Source organism: Artemia franciscana, unplaced genomic scaffold (assembly GCF_032884065.1).
Source record: "Artemia franciscana unplaced genomic scaffold, ASM3288406v1 Scaffold_1995, whole genome shotgun sequence".
NCBI lineage: Eukaryota > Metazoa > Arthropoda > Branchiopoda > Anostraca > Artemiidae > Artemia > Artemia franciscana.
The window spans coordinates 35,037-50,352 of record NW_027063054.1 but is presented as its reverse complement, the minus strand read 5'-3'; positions in this window follow the sequence as shown (position 1 = coordinate 50,352).

Below are 15,316 nucleotides of genomic sequence, written 5' to 3'. Positions count from 1 at the left end.
AAAAGAAAAAAAAAGGAAAAAAATAAAGGAGAAAAACAAAACTAAAAAAACGAATGTATATACAGACCGGGACACCGGGATACAAATGATGACCGGGACCCGGGACACAGGGAATATAAATGACGACCGGGACACAGGGACACAACTACAACGGGGACACCGGGGGAAACAGGGGGATAACCTGACAATCTATTTATATGCAAAGACAATGGGACAGCAAAGAATGTTGTATATTCGCAAGTTTTACGTAGTTAAAACCATATATATATATATATATCTATATTCACAGGTGGGACATAGGGACACAACTACAATGGCGCGTAACTATTATGGCGCGTAACGACTTACGCGCGCGGGGGGGCTTGGGGGGGGCGCGAAGCGCCCCCACCAACTAGGTGTTGGGGTGGCGCGAAGCGCCACCCCAACAGCTAGTATATATATATAAATAAGTTGTCTGTGGATGTGTCTGTCTGTCTGTCTGTCGAGTGACGTCATGTCATCATGTCGTCATGTTGTCATGAAGTTAGTTGTCGTCATGTATGTTATGACGATGACGTCATTAAAAGTATTTAAGAAAATCGTTCAAAGACAAATTTTTAATTGTAAGAAGATCATGGATGGAAAAATATTTAATCGTAAAATGACTGAAGAACCTACAAGGGCAACAGACACACAATTTTCGAGTTACATCATGTCATCATGTCGTCATGTCGTAATGAAGTTAGTTGTCGTCATGTTCGTTATGACGATGAGTTCATTAAAAGTATTTAAGAAAATCGTTCTTAGACAAATTCTTAATTGTAAGAAGATCGTGGAGGGAAAAATGTTTAATTGTAAAATGACAGAAGAGCCTACAATGGCAACAGACACGCAACTTATTTATATATATATATATATATATATATCTATATATATAAAAATAAGTTGTCTGTGGATGGATGGATGGATGGATGTGTCAGGTGACGTCACCTGAAAAAACTGGATCAGGTGACGTCAAAACTGAAAAAACTAAAAAAAGGCAAAAACTACAAAAAAAACTAAAAACTAATAAAAAAAATAAAAAAGCTAAAGAACTAAAAAAACTATAAAGGTAAAAACCAATAAAAAACTAAAAAAAAAACTGAAAAAACTAAAAAAAGGCAAAAACTACAAAAAAAAACTAAAAACTAATAAAAAAAGTAAAAAAGCTAAAAAACTAAAAAAACTAAAAAAAGGTAAAAAACTAAAAAAAATAAAAAATAAAAAAAACTAAAAAAAAGGAAAAAACTGAAAAATAAGCTAAAATAAAGGTAAAAACCAATAAAAAACTAAAAAAAAAGGGAAAAAACTAATAAATGACGACACTCAAAGAGAAAAAAAAGGCAAAAACTACAAAAAAAACTAAAAACTAATAAAAAAAATAAAAAAGCTAAAAACTAAAAAAACTAAAAAAAGGCAAAAACTACAAAAAAAACTAAAAACTAATAAAAAAGCTAAAAAACTAAAAAAACTAAAAAAAAGGCAAAAACTACAAAAAAAACTAAAAACTAATAAAAAAAGCTAAAAAACTAAAAAAAACTAAAAAAACTAAAAAAAGGTAAAAAACTAAAAAAACTAAAAACTAAAAAAAACTAAAAAAGGTAAAAACTAAAAGAACTAAAAAGAAAAAAATAAATGACGACACTCAAAGAGAAAGCGACCAGGACAAAAGGAATGTTCGATTAGCAATCAACAAAGCACCGGGACACAGGGAGTATAAATGACGACCCGGGGGAAACAGGGGGATATAAATGACGACCGGGACAAAAAAACTAAAAAGAAAAAAAAACTAAAAACTAATAAAAAAACTAAAAAATCTAAAAATCTAAATAAGCTAAAAAAGAAAAAAAAAGGAAAAAAATAAAGGAGAAAAACAAAACTAAAAAACGAATGTATATACAGACCGGGACACCGGGATACAAATGACGACCGGGACCCGGGACACAGGGAATATAAATGACGACCGGGACACAGGGACACAACTCCGGTACACCGGGATACAAATGACGACCGGGACACAGGGAATATAAATGACGACCGGGACACAGGGACACAACTACAACGGGGACACCGGGGGAAACAGGGGGATATAAATGACGACCGGGACAAAAAAACTAAAAAGAAAAAAAAACTAAAAACTAATAAAAAAACTAAAAAATCTAAAAATCTAAATAAGCTAAAAAAGAAAAAAAAAGGAAAAAAATAAAGGAGAAAAACAAAACTAAAAAACGAATGTATATACAGACCGGGACACCGGGATACAAATGACGACCGGGACCCGGGACACAGGGAATATAAATGACGACCGGGACACAGGGACACAACTACAACGGGGACACCGGGGAAACAGGGGGATGTAAATGACGACCGGGACACCGGGACAGGGAATGGTCGATTAGCAATCACCATCAACAAAGCTCAAGGGCAATCATTAGAATCATGAGGTATAGATCTGAATACAGATTGTTTTCCCATGGACCATTATATGTTGCATGTTCAAGAGTCGGTAAACCTGACAATCTATTTATATGCAAAGACAATGGGACAGCAAAGAATGTTGTATATTCGCAAGTTTTACGTAGTTAAAACCATATATATATATCTATCTATATTCACAGGTGGGACATAGGGACACAACTACAATGGCGCGTAACTATTATGGCGCGTAACGACTTACGCGCGCGGGGGGGCTTGGGGGGGGCGCGAAGCGCCCCCACCAACTAGGTGTTGGGGTGGCGCGAAGCGCCACTCCAACAGCTAGTATATATATATATATATATATATATATATATATATATATATATATATATGTATATATATATATATATATATATAGATATATCTATATATATAAAAATAAGTTGTCTGTCTGTGGATCTGTGGATCAGGTGACGTCATGTTTCTGTGTCGGCTGACGTCATGAAATTAGTTGTCGTCATTTTTGTTATGACGATGCTTAGTATATTGTAAAACACATTAATTTGGTTAATAATATCCCATTTAAAACACCAAAATGAACATGCTGGAGTAGTCACTCGGTGAGAGAGGGAGTCAGAACGGAGAATGAAGGTCCAGGTTCAAATCCTGGTTAGGCTAAAAAAGGTAAAAAAACTAAAAACTAAAAAAAAAGTGAAAATACTAAAAAAAGGCAAAAACTACAAAAAAAAACTAAAAACTAATAAAAAAATAAAAAAGCCGAAAAACTAAAAAAACTAAAGAAACTAAAAAAAGGAATAAAACTTAAAAAACTAAAAACTAAAAAAAAAACTAAAAAAAAGGAAAAAACTGAAAAATAGAAGAGAAAAAGAAAACTAATAAAATTAAGAATAAAAATAAAAAAAAATAAAAAGATAAAAACTAAAAAAAAGTAAAAAGAAAAAACGAAAAAAAAACTAAAAAAGCTAAAAAAAAGGTAAAAACCAATAAAAAACTAAAAAGAAAAAAAAGGTAAAAAACTAAAAAAATTTTCATCTAAAAAACTAAAAAAACTAAAAAAGGTAAAAACTAAAAGAACTAAAAAAGAAAAAAAAACTAAAAAAAGGAAAAAACCTGAAAAATAAAGGAGAAAAAGAAAACTAAAAAAATATAAATAAAAATAAAAAAACTAAAAAGATAAAAACTTCAAAAAAAAAACTAAAAAGAAAAAAGAAAAAAACTAAAAAACCTAAAAAAAAGGTCAAAACCAATAAAAAAAAACTAAAAGGAAAAAAAGGGAAAAAATTAAAAAATTTATATCATCATATACCAATTCAAAAACGAATGTATACCGGAATGACGACCGGGACACAGGGAATATAAATATATATATCTATCTATATTCACAGGTGGGACATAGGGACACAACTACAATGGCGCGTAACTAATATGGCGCGTAACGACTTACGCACGCGGGGGGCTTGGGGGGGCGCGAAGCGCCCCCATCAACTAGGTGTTGGGGTGGCGCGAAGCGCCACCCCAACAGCTAGTATCTATATAAAAATAGGTTGTCTGTCTGTGGATCTGTGGATCAGGTGACGTCATGTTTCTGTGTCGGCTAACGTCATGAAATTAGTTGTCGTCATTTTTGTTATGACGATGCTTAGTATATTGTAAAACACATTAATTTGGTTAATAATATACCATTTAAAACACCAAAATAAACATGCTGGAGTAGTCACTCGGTGAGAGAGGGTGTCAGAACGGAGAATGAAGGTCCCAGGTTCAAATCCTGGTTAGGCTAAAAAAGGTAAAAAACTAAAAACTAAAAAAAAAACTGAAAAAACTAAAAAAAGGCAAAAACTACAAAAAAACCAAAAACTAATAAAAAAAATAAAAAAGCCGAAAAACTAAAAAAACTAAAGAAACTAAAAAAAGGAAAAAAACTTAAAAAACTAAAAACAAAAAAAAAACTAAAAAAAAGAAAAAAACTGAAAATAGAAGAGAAAAAGAAAACTAATAAAATTAAGAATAAAAATAAAAAAAAATAAAAAAGATAAAAACTAAGAAAAAGTAAAAAGAAAAAACGAAAAAAAAACTAAAAAAGCTAAAAAAAAAGGTAAAAACCAATAAAAAACTAAAAAGAAAAAAAGGTAAAAAACTAAAAAAAATTTTCATCTAAAAAACTAAAAAAAACTAAAAAAGGTAAAAACTAAAAGAACTAAAAAGAAAAAAAAACTAAAAAAAGGAAAAAAACTGAAAAATAAAGGAGAAAAAGAAAACTAAAAAAATATAAATAAAAATAAAAAAACTAAAAAGATAAAAACTTCAAAAAAAACTAAAAAGAAAAAGAAAAAAACTAAAAAACCTAAAAAAAGGTCAAAATCAATAAAAAAAAAACTAAAATGAAAAAAAGGGAAAAAATTAAAAATTTATTTCATCATATACCAATTCAAAAACGAATGTATACCGGGATGACGACCGGGACACAGGGAATATAAATGACACAACTAAAACGGGGACGCCGGGGGCACAGGGGGATATAAATGACGACCGGGACACCGGGACACAAGGAATATAAATGACGCCCGGGATGCTGAAAGAGAAATCACAGACTGGGACACCGGGACACAAATGACGACCGGGACACAGGGAATATAAACGACGACCGGGACACAGGGACATAACTACAAAGGGGACGCCGGGGTGCACAGGGGGATATATAAATGACGATGGCGACTCAGGGAATGGTCGATTAGCAATCACCATCAACAAAGCTCAAGGGCAATCATTAGAATCATGAGGTATAGATCTGAATACGGATTGTTTTCCCATGGACCATTATATGTTGCATGTTCAAGAGTCGGTAAACCTGACAATCTATTTATATGCACAGACAATGGGACAGCAAAGAATGTTGTATATTCGCAAGTTTTACGTAGTTAAAAACATATATATATATATATATATATATATATATATATATATATATATATATATATATATATATATATATATATATATATATATATATATATATATATATATATATATATATATATATATATATATATATATATATATATATATATATATATATATATATATATTATATATATATATATATATATATATATTTATCTATATTCACAGGTGGGACATAGGGATACAACTAAAATGGCGCGTAACTAATATGGCGCGTAACGACTTACGCGCGCGGGGGGGCTTGGGGGGGAGGCGCGAAGCGCCCCAACCAACTAGGTGTTGGAGTGGCGCGAAGCGCCACCCCAACATCTAGTATATATATATATTTATATATATATATATATATATATATATATATATATATATATATATATATATATATATATATATATATATATATATTTATATATATAAAGATATCTATCTATCTATATATATGATATATAAAAAGATAGATATCTATATATATATAAGTGCTCAAAGAGCTGCTCAAAGAGTCTATGCCAAAAAACTTGCGGCTGATAGAGAAAGTAAGAAAAGAAAGCGTGCCGAGGAATCTCAATAACAGCAAGAAAACAGGATTGCGGCTGATAGAGAAAGTAAGAGAAGAAAGCGTGCCGAGGAATCACAAGAACAGCAAGAAAACAGGCTTGAGGCTGATAGAGAAAGAAAGAACAGAAAGCGTGCCGAGGAACTACCAGAGCAACGCGAAACTAGACTTGCTGCTAAAAGAGAAAGTGAAAAAAGAAGGCATGCCAAGGAACTACCAGAGCAACATGAAACCAGACTTGCTGCTAAAAGAGAAAGTTAAAAAAGAAGGCGTGCCGAGGAATCCCAAGAACAACAAGAAATCAGGCTTGCTGCTTATAGAGAAAGTAAGAAAAGAAAGCGTGCCGAGGAATCAGAGCAACCTGAAAGTTATCGCCTGGCATTCAGGTACAGCCCAGTCGATGATTATAGCTTGAGTAGATGTGTTCAAATCGGGACTATGTCTAAAATTTGTCCCTATTGCAAGGCTTGAAATTCAATGGTGAAACAATGGGAATGTGTTGCGCCTCAGGAAAAGTTAAACTTCCTCTATTGGCTGAACCACCAGAGCCATTGAAGACTTTCCTTGCTGGAACTACGTCAGAATCTAAGCGTTTTTTTCACAAATCAGAAAATATAACTCATGTTTCCAAATGACGTCGTTTGGAGCCCAAATCGAAAATCCAGATCAATTTATGTCTACTTTCAAAGTAAAAGGGCAAATTTATCATAGTGCAGGGTCCCTTCTACCATTCTCGGGCGAGAATCATAAATTTTTACAATTGTACTTCATCACTGATAGAAATTCTGAATTGAATGCACGTTGCGAAATTTCTCTCAAAGTTGAAAGGACAATCGTTTCCCAATTGCAACATCTTTTCCACAAAAATAATAATTTTGTGCGTCTGTTCAAAACAGCCATCGATTTGATGCCTACTGATACGCATAAAATTGTTATTTCCGCTGACAAAACGCCTCCTGGCCAACATGTGTGTAGATACAATGCTCCAACTATCGACGAAGTGGCAATCGTTATGGTCGGTGATCAGTTTTTACCTCGAGATATTATTCTTCATAAGCGAGACGCTCAGTTGTTAAGAATTGCTGAAACTCATCGATGCTACGATGCCCTAAAATATCCTATCATTTTTTTGGATGGAGCCGACGGCTATCACTTCAATATTAAATTGATGAATCTAGCCACTAACAAAGAACTGAATAAGAAATGTAGTGCAATGCATTATTATTCCTATAGACTAATGATTCGTCAGGATGAAGAAAATTATATTTTAAAATGCCGTCAATTGTTTCACCAATACGTCGTTGATATGTATGCTAAAATTGAATAGGAACGTTTGCTATATATCCGCCAGAATCAGACCAAGCTCCGCTCTGAACAATACATTCATTTGCGAGATGCAGTTGTAAATGACGGTAATACCACAAACGTGGGAAGATTAACAATTTTACCTTCGTCATATACTGGCAGTCCCCGTCATATGCATGAATATGCTCAAGATGCTATTGCGTATGTTCGTCTCTATGGTCGTCCAGATTTATTTATTACATTTACAAGTAATCAATCTTGGGACGAGATACGGCAGCTTTTACTTCAAGGACAATCGGTGGTTCATAGACATGACATTACGGCCCGTGTCTTCTGGCAAAAGTTGAAATCACTGATAAACTACATAGTAAAACTTGAAGTGTTTGGGTCAGTGCGATGCTGGATGTACTCAGTGGAATGGCAAAAACGAGGTTTGCCACACGCACATATACTAATCTGGCTACATAAAAAAATTACTTCGAACGAAATTGATTATGTGATTTCCGCTGAAATACCTGATGAAAATGTCGATAAGGGGTTACATGATATTATTGTAAAAAATATGATACATAGACCTTGCGGTGCACTGAACGAAAATTCACCATGCATGGCCAAAGGAAGGTGAACAAAGCAATATCCTCGACTTCTAGTATCCAACACAATTACTGGCAATGATGGTTACCCACAATATAGAAGAAGATCTACTGAAGATGGCAGTAAAACAGCAATAATAAAGAAGCGTAACGGTACCACCATCGAAGTAGATAACCAGTGGGTTGTTTCATATTCCCCGTTATTATCAAAAACATTTAATGCACACATAAACGTTGAATACTGTAACTCCGTAAAGGCAATCAAATACATATGTAAATACTTCAACAATGGCAGTGACATGGCAGTTTTTGGCTTGCAGCCCGAAATCAAAGATATCGATGAAATCGTACAATATCAGGCTGGAAGATACATAAGCAGTAATGAAGCTGTTTGGCTAATTCTTTCATGTCCGATACATGAACGTAGTCCAGCTGTTGTTCACTTAGCGGTACGTTTACAGAATGGTCAACGTGTTTATTTCTCGGAAACGAACGTGCAACAAAGAGCCCTGAATCCACCGGATACAACATTAACAGCTTTTTTTTCGCTTTGCAAAAATGATTCTTTTGCAAAAAAAACTGCTGTATACTGAAGTGCCTTCGTATTACACGTGGAATACTAAAAATAAAGTATTTGAACGTCGAAAACAGGATTAGTCAGTCGAAGGCCAACCTACCATCTTCAAAGATACCACGATAGGAAGACTCTACACCGTTCACCCCAATCAACATGAATGCTTCTTTCTACACCTGCTTTTGGTGAATGTACCCGGTCCGACATCCTTTGAGTATTTGAGAACTGTAAACGGTACTATACATGACACTTACCGTAGTGCATGCCAAGCTCTGAATTTATTGGAGAATGACCAACACTGGGATAACTGCATCAATGACGCATGCGAAACGTCAACTCCAAGTCAAATTTGCGCATTGTTTGGCATCATTTTAACAACTTGCTCTCCATAAGCTCCTACAGAGTTATGGGAAAAATATAAGTCAAAAATGTCTGAAGATATACTCCATCGAAAACAGTTAGAGACGTTAGATATGACTTTTGATTTTACATCAGAAATTTATAACTACACTTTAGTTATTATAGAAGATTTGTGTGTACGTATGGCAAACAAACCTCTTCAGGATTTGGGAATGCCTTCACCTAACCGTATCGCTGCTGTTTCGACATGTGTAGAATTGGATCGTGAACAAAGTTAAAGTACGAGTGATCTATTGTCGTATGTACAAAATAACATTTCCAAGTTAACGTCGGAACAAAAAGACATTTATGATACGATAATGCATTGTGTCGATAACAACGTTGGAGAAATTTCCTTTTTGGATGCGCCAGGAGGTACTGCTAAAACGTTTGTGAAAAACTGATTCTGGCATCAATTTGATCAAAAAATGATATAGCGTTGGCAATTGCGTCGTCCGGAATAGCCGCAACATTGCTGCCTGGTGGAAGAACTGCTCATTCCGCTTTGAAATTTCCTCTGAATTTGCATTCTACAGAAACTCCCACGTGCAATATTTCCAAATCATCTGGGATGGGTAAAGTATTGCAGCAATGCAAACTTATTATTAGGGATGAGTGCACAATGGCACACAAAAAATCGCTCGAGGCTCTGGATCAATGCTTGAAAGATTTGCGAGGGAAGTCGAAACCCTTTGGCAGCACATTAATATTGCTTGCGGGAGATTTCAGGCAAACATTACCTATAATACCGAGATCAACCCCTGCAGACGAAGTGAATGCTTGCCTGAAAAATTCTAATTTATGGGCACACGTAAAAACATTAAAATTAACTACAAATATGCGTTTCCGATTGCAAAACGATGACTCTGGTCAAACATTTTCAGATCAATTGCTGGCAATTGGAAACGGAAAGCTCCCAGTAGACTCAATTTCAGGACGTATACAACTACCTGCTGATTTCTGTAATTTAGTGTCGTCCAAAAATGAATTTATTGAAAAAGTATTTCCGAATATTCTAAACAATTATAAAAATAATAAATGGCTAAGTGAAAGAGCGATTCTTGCACCCAAAAATATAGACGTCCATAAAATCAACAATATTGTTTTGACCAAGATTCGAGACCAGGCGGTCCTTTACAAGTCAGTCGACACAGTTTTGGAACCAAATGAAGCGGTTAATTATCCATCTGAATTTTTAAATTCCGTGGATCTTTCAGGGTTTCCACCACACGTGCTACACCTAAAAATAGGCGTACCAATAATACTTTTAAGAAATATCAACCCACCAAAGCTTTGCAATGGCACGCGACTTGCCGTAAAAACAAACAATGAAAAACCTAATAGAGGCCACAATCTTGACAGGGCCTTTTGAGGGTGAGGCTGTTCTTATTCCTCGCATTCCCATGATTCCAACGGATCTGCCTTTTCAATTTAAAAGATTGCATTTACCAATTCAATTAGCATTTGCAATCACCATTAACAAAGCTCAAGGTCAATCATTAGAAAAATGTGGTATAAATCTTAATAATGATTATTTTTCCCATGGACAATTGTACGTTGCATGTTCGAGGAATGGTAAACTTGACAATCTATTTATATGCAGCAGCAATTTGACAGCGAAGAATGTTGTATATTCGCAAGTTTTATGCAGTTAATTTGTGTTGTATCTATCTATCTATCTATCTATTTAAAAACGAGTTGTATCCATGTTTGTTTGTTTGTAAAAAGAGCGTTTGCGTATGACGTCATTATTAGTACATAAGGCTTTGTATATGCACAGACAATTTGAAAGCCAAGAATGTAGTATATTCGCAAGTTTTACGTAGTTTGAAACACATATATAAATCTATCTATATTCACAGGTGGGACACAGGGACACAACTACAATGGCACGTAACTAATATGGCGCGTAACGACTTACGCGTTCGGGGGGGCTTGGGGGCGCGCGAAGCGCCCCAATATATATATATATATATAAATATATATATATATATATATATATATATATATATATATATATATATATATATATATATATATATATATATATAAAGCGCACCCACAAACTAGGTGTTGGAGTGGTGCTAGTTACCCTAACCAACAGCTAGTTCTTCATAATAAAAGACCAACAGCTAGTTCTTCATAATAATATTTCGCTGAGAGAAAGCTGTTGAAGATTGAAGAAAAATCCTGAAATACCCGACGAACATTTGACCTCTTTTCTGTTCGAGCGTGGCTGGAGCATACCTCTTGGATTCTTTTATCATATTCTATCGAGTATATCCTCAAATTCTACTGTGCTCATTTTCTATTTCAATAATTACATTTTTTACTCCTGTCATACTCTGCGTATTCTCACATGATTTTGTCCCATATTCTATCGTGGTACAAACAAGGTCATGGTGTAACTTCTTCCTCATTTTGTTTTGCTTGTTAGGGAGACACTTTCGCATAGCCTCATCACCGGAATCAAATTCCGGGGTTATCGAGTCTTGTACTTCTTTCGCAATTATTCCATCCAGGTCTGAGACTCCAACCCCAATACGGGAGCAAACACCAATAAGGGCACAAGAGAGGATATTAGACGTGTTTTTGTCTCTATTAAAGAGGGGGAAAGAGAGGGGGATTCTAAAGGGTATACAGTATGAAAAAAATGAGAGGCCTTGATTCTGATTACCTCCGTTACTTGTGAACAGCTATTGGATTATTAAGAAGTTTATCGTGCGATATATATTTGACGAATCAGACTCCGGAACAAAAAATAGATATACAATTATACAAAGCGATAGAAAAATAAAAGAAGAGAGCACATAAAGAACTGGTCCCATAATTTTTAATTTTTAGACTATTGTCGTTTCGGTTCTAAGCGTTGAGAAAGTCCTGCTAATATCCTTTGGTTGTCAATAACTCGAAGATTGCGTAGATAATTTTGAACCTCCATTTCACTACGTGGCGTTGGTGGTTGAATTACTGAAAAAGAAAATTTAATTAAAGCAGACATTAATTAAAGCAAACATTTTTGAAACCTGATTGGTTCTTCTGTGGGAAATACTAAGCCAGTAAAAAGAACGGAAACTTTTTAAGTCATAATTTTTTTAAAGTAATTTTTCTGTTTCCATGTATTTGAACTTAGATAAGGGCAGGGAAACACACAAACAAAAGGACGAAATAGAGAGTTGGCAAAGAAATTGTGAGAAATTTGTCAAAAGCGAAGAAGATAGAGACTTTGTGTTCTAAATCACAGAGAAAAATAAAGAATTTTCGGGGGGGGGAGGGACAGAGAAAGGAATAAGATAGAAAAAACGGAAAAATATTAAACGAGAGAGAGTGTGGATACAGAGAGAGTGAGTAGGAATGAGGGGGAGGAAGACAGGAGCGGGGTGAAAATACAATAAGAGTGTGTGAGGGGGGAGAGAGAAGGAAATACATAGGGAGAAAGAGGGGGAGGAGTGAAAGAGAGACACGGTAGAAGGAAGAGCCTAAAAATAGCCTTCTCACTGTAACAATATTTGGATCTCTACAAAGGATCGTTGGAGCAAAACCAATAAAATGTTCCTTAAAAAAGAATATTTTCTTTTTATATCTAAACATTTCTTTGAGATTATGAGGTTACAATAATAAAGATTAATTGGCCGATATATTTTTCATCTGCTGAATCAAAGAACGACAGGAACGAGAGAATTAACTTATATTAGTTGAATTTTTTTTCACAGAATTCACATCTAAAAGGATAGGTGCAAACAAGCTTAACTTACTTAACAAAAATACAGTCAATGCAGAAGTAGACGCTAGGAGACTTCAGTTGTTTTTTAATCTGCAGTTATCTGCTATTTAATAATTTTTTTCCCCTGTGTTCTTCGATCTGGGGGAGGGGGGCTTCTGCAACATACCAGTCATCATAGGAATTCGGAAAGTGGCCAACCAAACTAAATAATTCTTAAGTTTGGCACTTTTTTACTGCTAAAATTCTATAATTCAAAACGGCACCGTTTCCACATTCAAAAACAATTTATATCCGAAAGGGCCAGATAGACTTGAAAAAATATTGTAATACTATGATGAAACCATAGTGTAATGGTCATTCAGTTTAGAATAATACTTCATTACTATGCTAAAACCAAACTAAAAAGAAAAGGCTGGCTCGGGGAAATAATTTCCAACCCCAAGTTACACAAAATATTATGTTTAAGTAATTATCAGCCACAAGTCAGCCAGAGTAAGGTGCTGTTTTTGGCTGCAAAACAGGTTAGATAAACCATTTTTTTTTTATTGAAATTAAAGAGTAGTGTTGATTTTTCTAAGAGAGAATATTATACTAATGTTAACTTTTCTATTAATAATTGATGTTAAATAAATAAAAATAAGCCTCTTAGAGAGTAGATATGATACCAGAAATGGTGATTATTTACTCCTAAGCCATCTTATCAAAATACAGCAGATCAGCCCGTCCTCTATAAAAAAAAGCTTACAAATGGAAATAAAGAATTCAATAATAAAAAACCGGAAAATCTTTTGAGATGACTAGATAAAAAGTTAAAAAATAAAAAATAAAGAGCGAAATAAGGATTAAAACTAACAGCAATTACACCGCATATTAGGGGGGATGTCAACTCTAACATTGTAGATAATGGCTTCAAACCTCTTCGACACCGTTCTCTTTTATGTTAAATTTGATGGCTCAATTTCCATCAAGATCAGTCGCCTTTTCAGGGGGTATCTCCCCCTTCTTTAAAATCAAGCAAATTTCCCCGGCTTTTAAATTTTGATGGTTTTAAAATTGATGAATTTAAAACGTTTAAAATTACCATTTTTATAATCATGATTCCTTTGATTTATATAGTTTTATCAACACTTTTTTTTATGGTTTTTTGAACTATTAGCGCGAGTCCCTCCTAGCTTACAGGTCATCAGCACCTGCTCGATTGATATTTGGACACTTTGCGTCCAAAGCCCTATAAAATCAACAAGGTTAAGTTACATTGTTATAATTGAAACATGAATATATAAGGGTTTTTAAGAGACTTGGTATAAAAAGCACCTTATGTCTACAGATCAACAATTTTTCATTAAAGTAAATTACGCTACTGTAGATTGAGTTTAAACATGGTGCTAATATCATAGCATCTCCGGATTGGTCCAGAGGAATTAATTCAGATTGTTTAAAAAATATTGGGTTACAAATGCACATTTATCGTATTTTGCCCGATTCCCAGTAAGGAAAATCTCCCAGTACCTCCTAAGGAAATGAACTGCGCCCTTATGATCAAATGTAAATACAAACTTAAATAGTTGAGATCCTCTACAGAATTAAGTGTCCAGAGGGTCTGATGAAGTAGATGCCCTGTCATCTTATACCCAAATTCTATGTTCCTCGAAATATTTCTTGTATACTCAGGTTAACAGCTTACAGTCAACCGAGGAGGGTAATCTCTGTCATCGGTCCAAATGGACCCTCCCCTCCAGATTAATTGACAAATAGTAAATTTGTAAATTCTATAAATTCAAAGTTTAATTATTAATTTTGACCCCGCCGCCCTTCCAGGAAAAATAACCCGACGCCTTGTAAGGTTTTATACCAGTGTTGTGATAGTCAAAGTGAACAACATATGTAGACTTACACAGTTGACGTCCCCTACAGAATCTAAGTGTTCTGAGTGTCTGAGCAAGTAGATGCATTTTCTCAAAATTGATTAGGCCGGAGGCTTCTTGAACAGTAGAATTTCCATCGTTTGTGAAGGTCATGTCTAAAATAGAGTTCACAGATTATCACACATACAATATGTTTATATACTTATTGGTTATTTTACTTTTCAGTATACAGTAAGTCTTCTAACAAATAGGTTTATCATATCCCAATCATGGGCGCCTATAAGGGGAGCAGGGGCACCAGCCCCCTGGCTGCATGACGCTGCTTATATTTTTGTATATTTGTTTTGAGATTTCTATTATGCAGTATTGAAAATGCCGCATAAACCACGTAAGCCCCCTCCTCCCCCCCCAAAAAAAAACACTTTGAAATGTTTTATATATTTTTGTCACACTTTGTTGTCTGTTTAGAACTGTGGTATATATGACAATCCTTCAGATGGAATATAGAAAGACCTGCCTTTTATTCTAAAAGATTTACCAAAGACTAAAAAGATTGAAATAACAATAAAAAGAAGTAATACAAGCTTCTATCTCCAAATGGACTTAAAGTTGAAAAAATGTTTGTAAAATGCTATTCAGAAAAAATATATTTGAAGCTAAAATGAAAATGTAGGAACACCATGACATATTTGTTACTATTCAAAGTTACTTGTTACTATTTGTTACTATTCTATTATATATTTCTTACTTTTACTATTTGTTACTATTCCATGATTGTTACTATTCAAAAACGTCTTTCTAAGTCATGAGTGCCATGTAGCTTCATTTTTGTCTTGAATTTCGCAGTTTTCTGAGTAGTAGGAAAATTAGAGCAGGGGCGGATCCAGG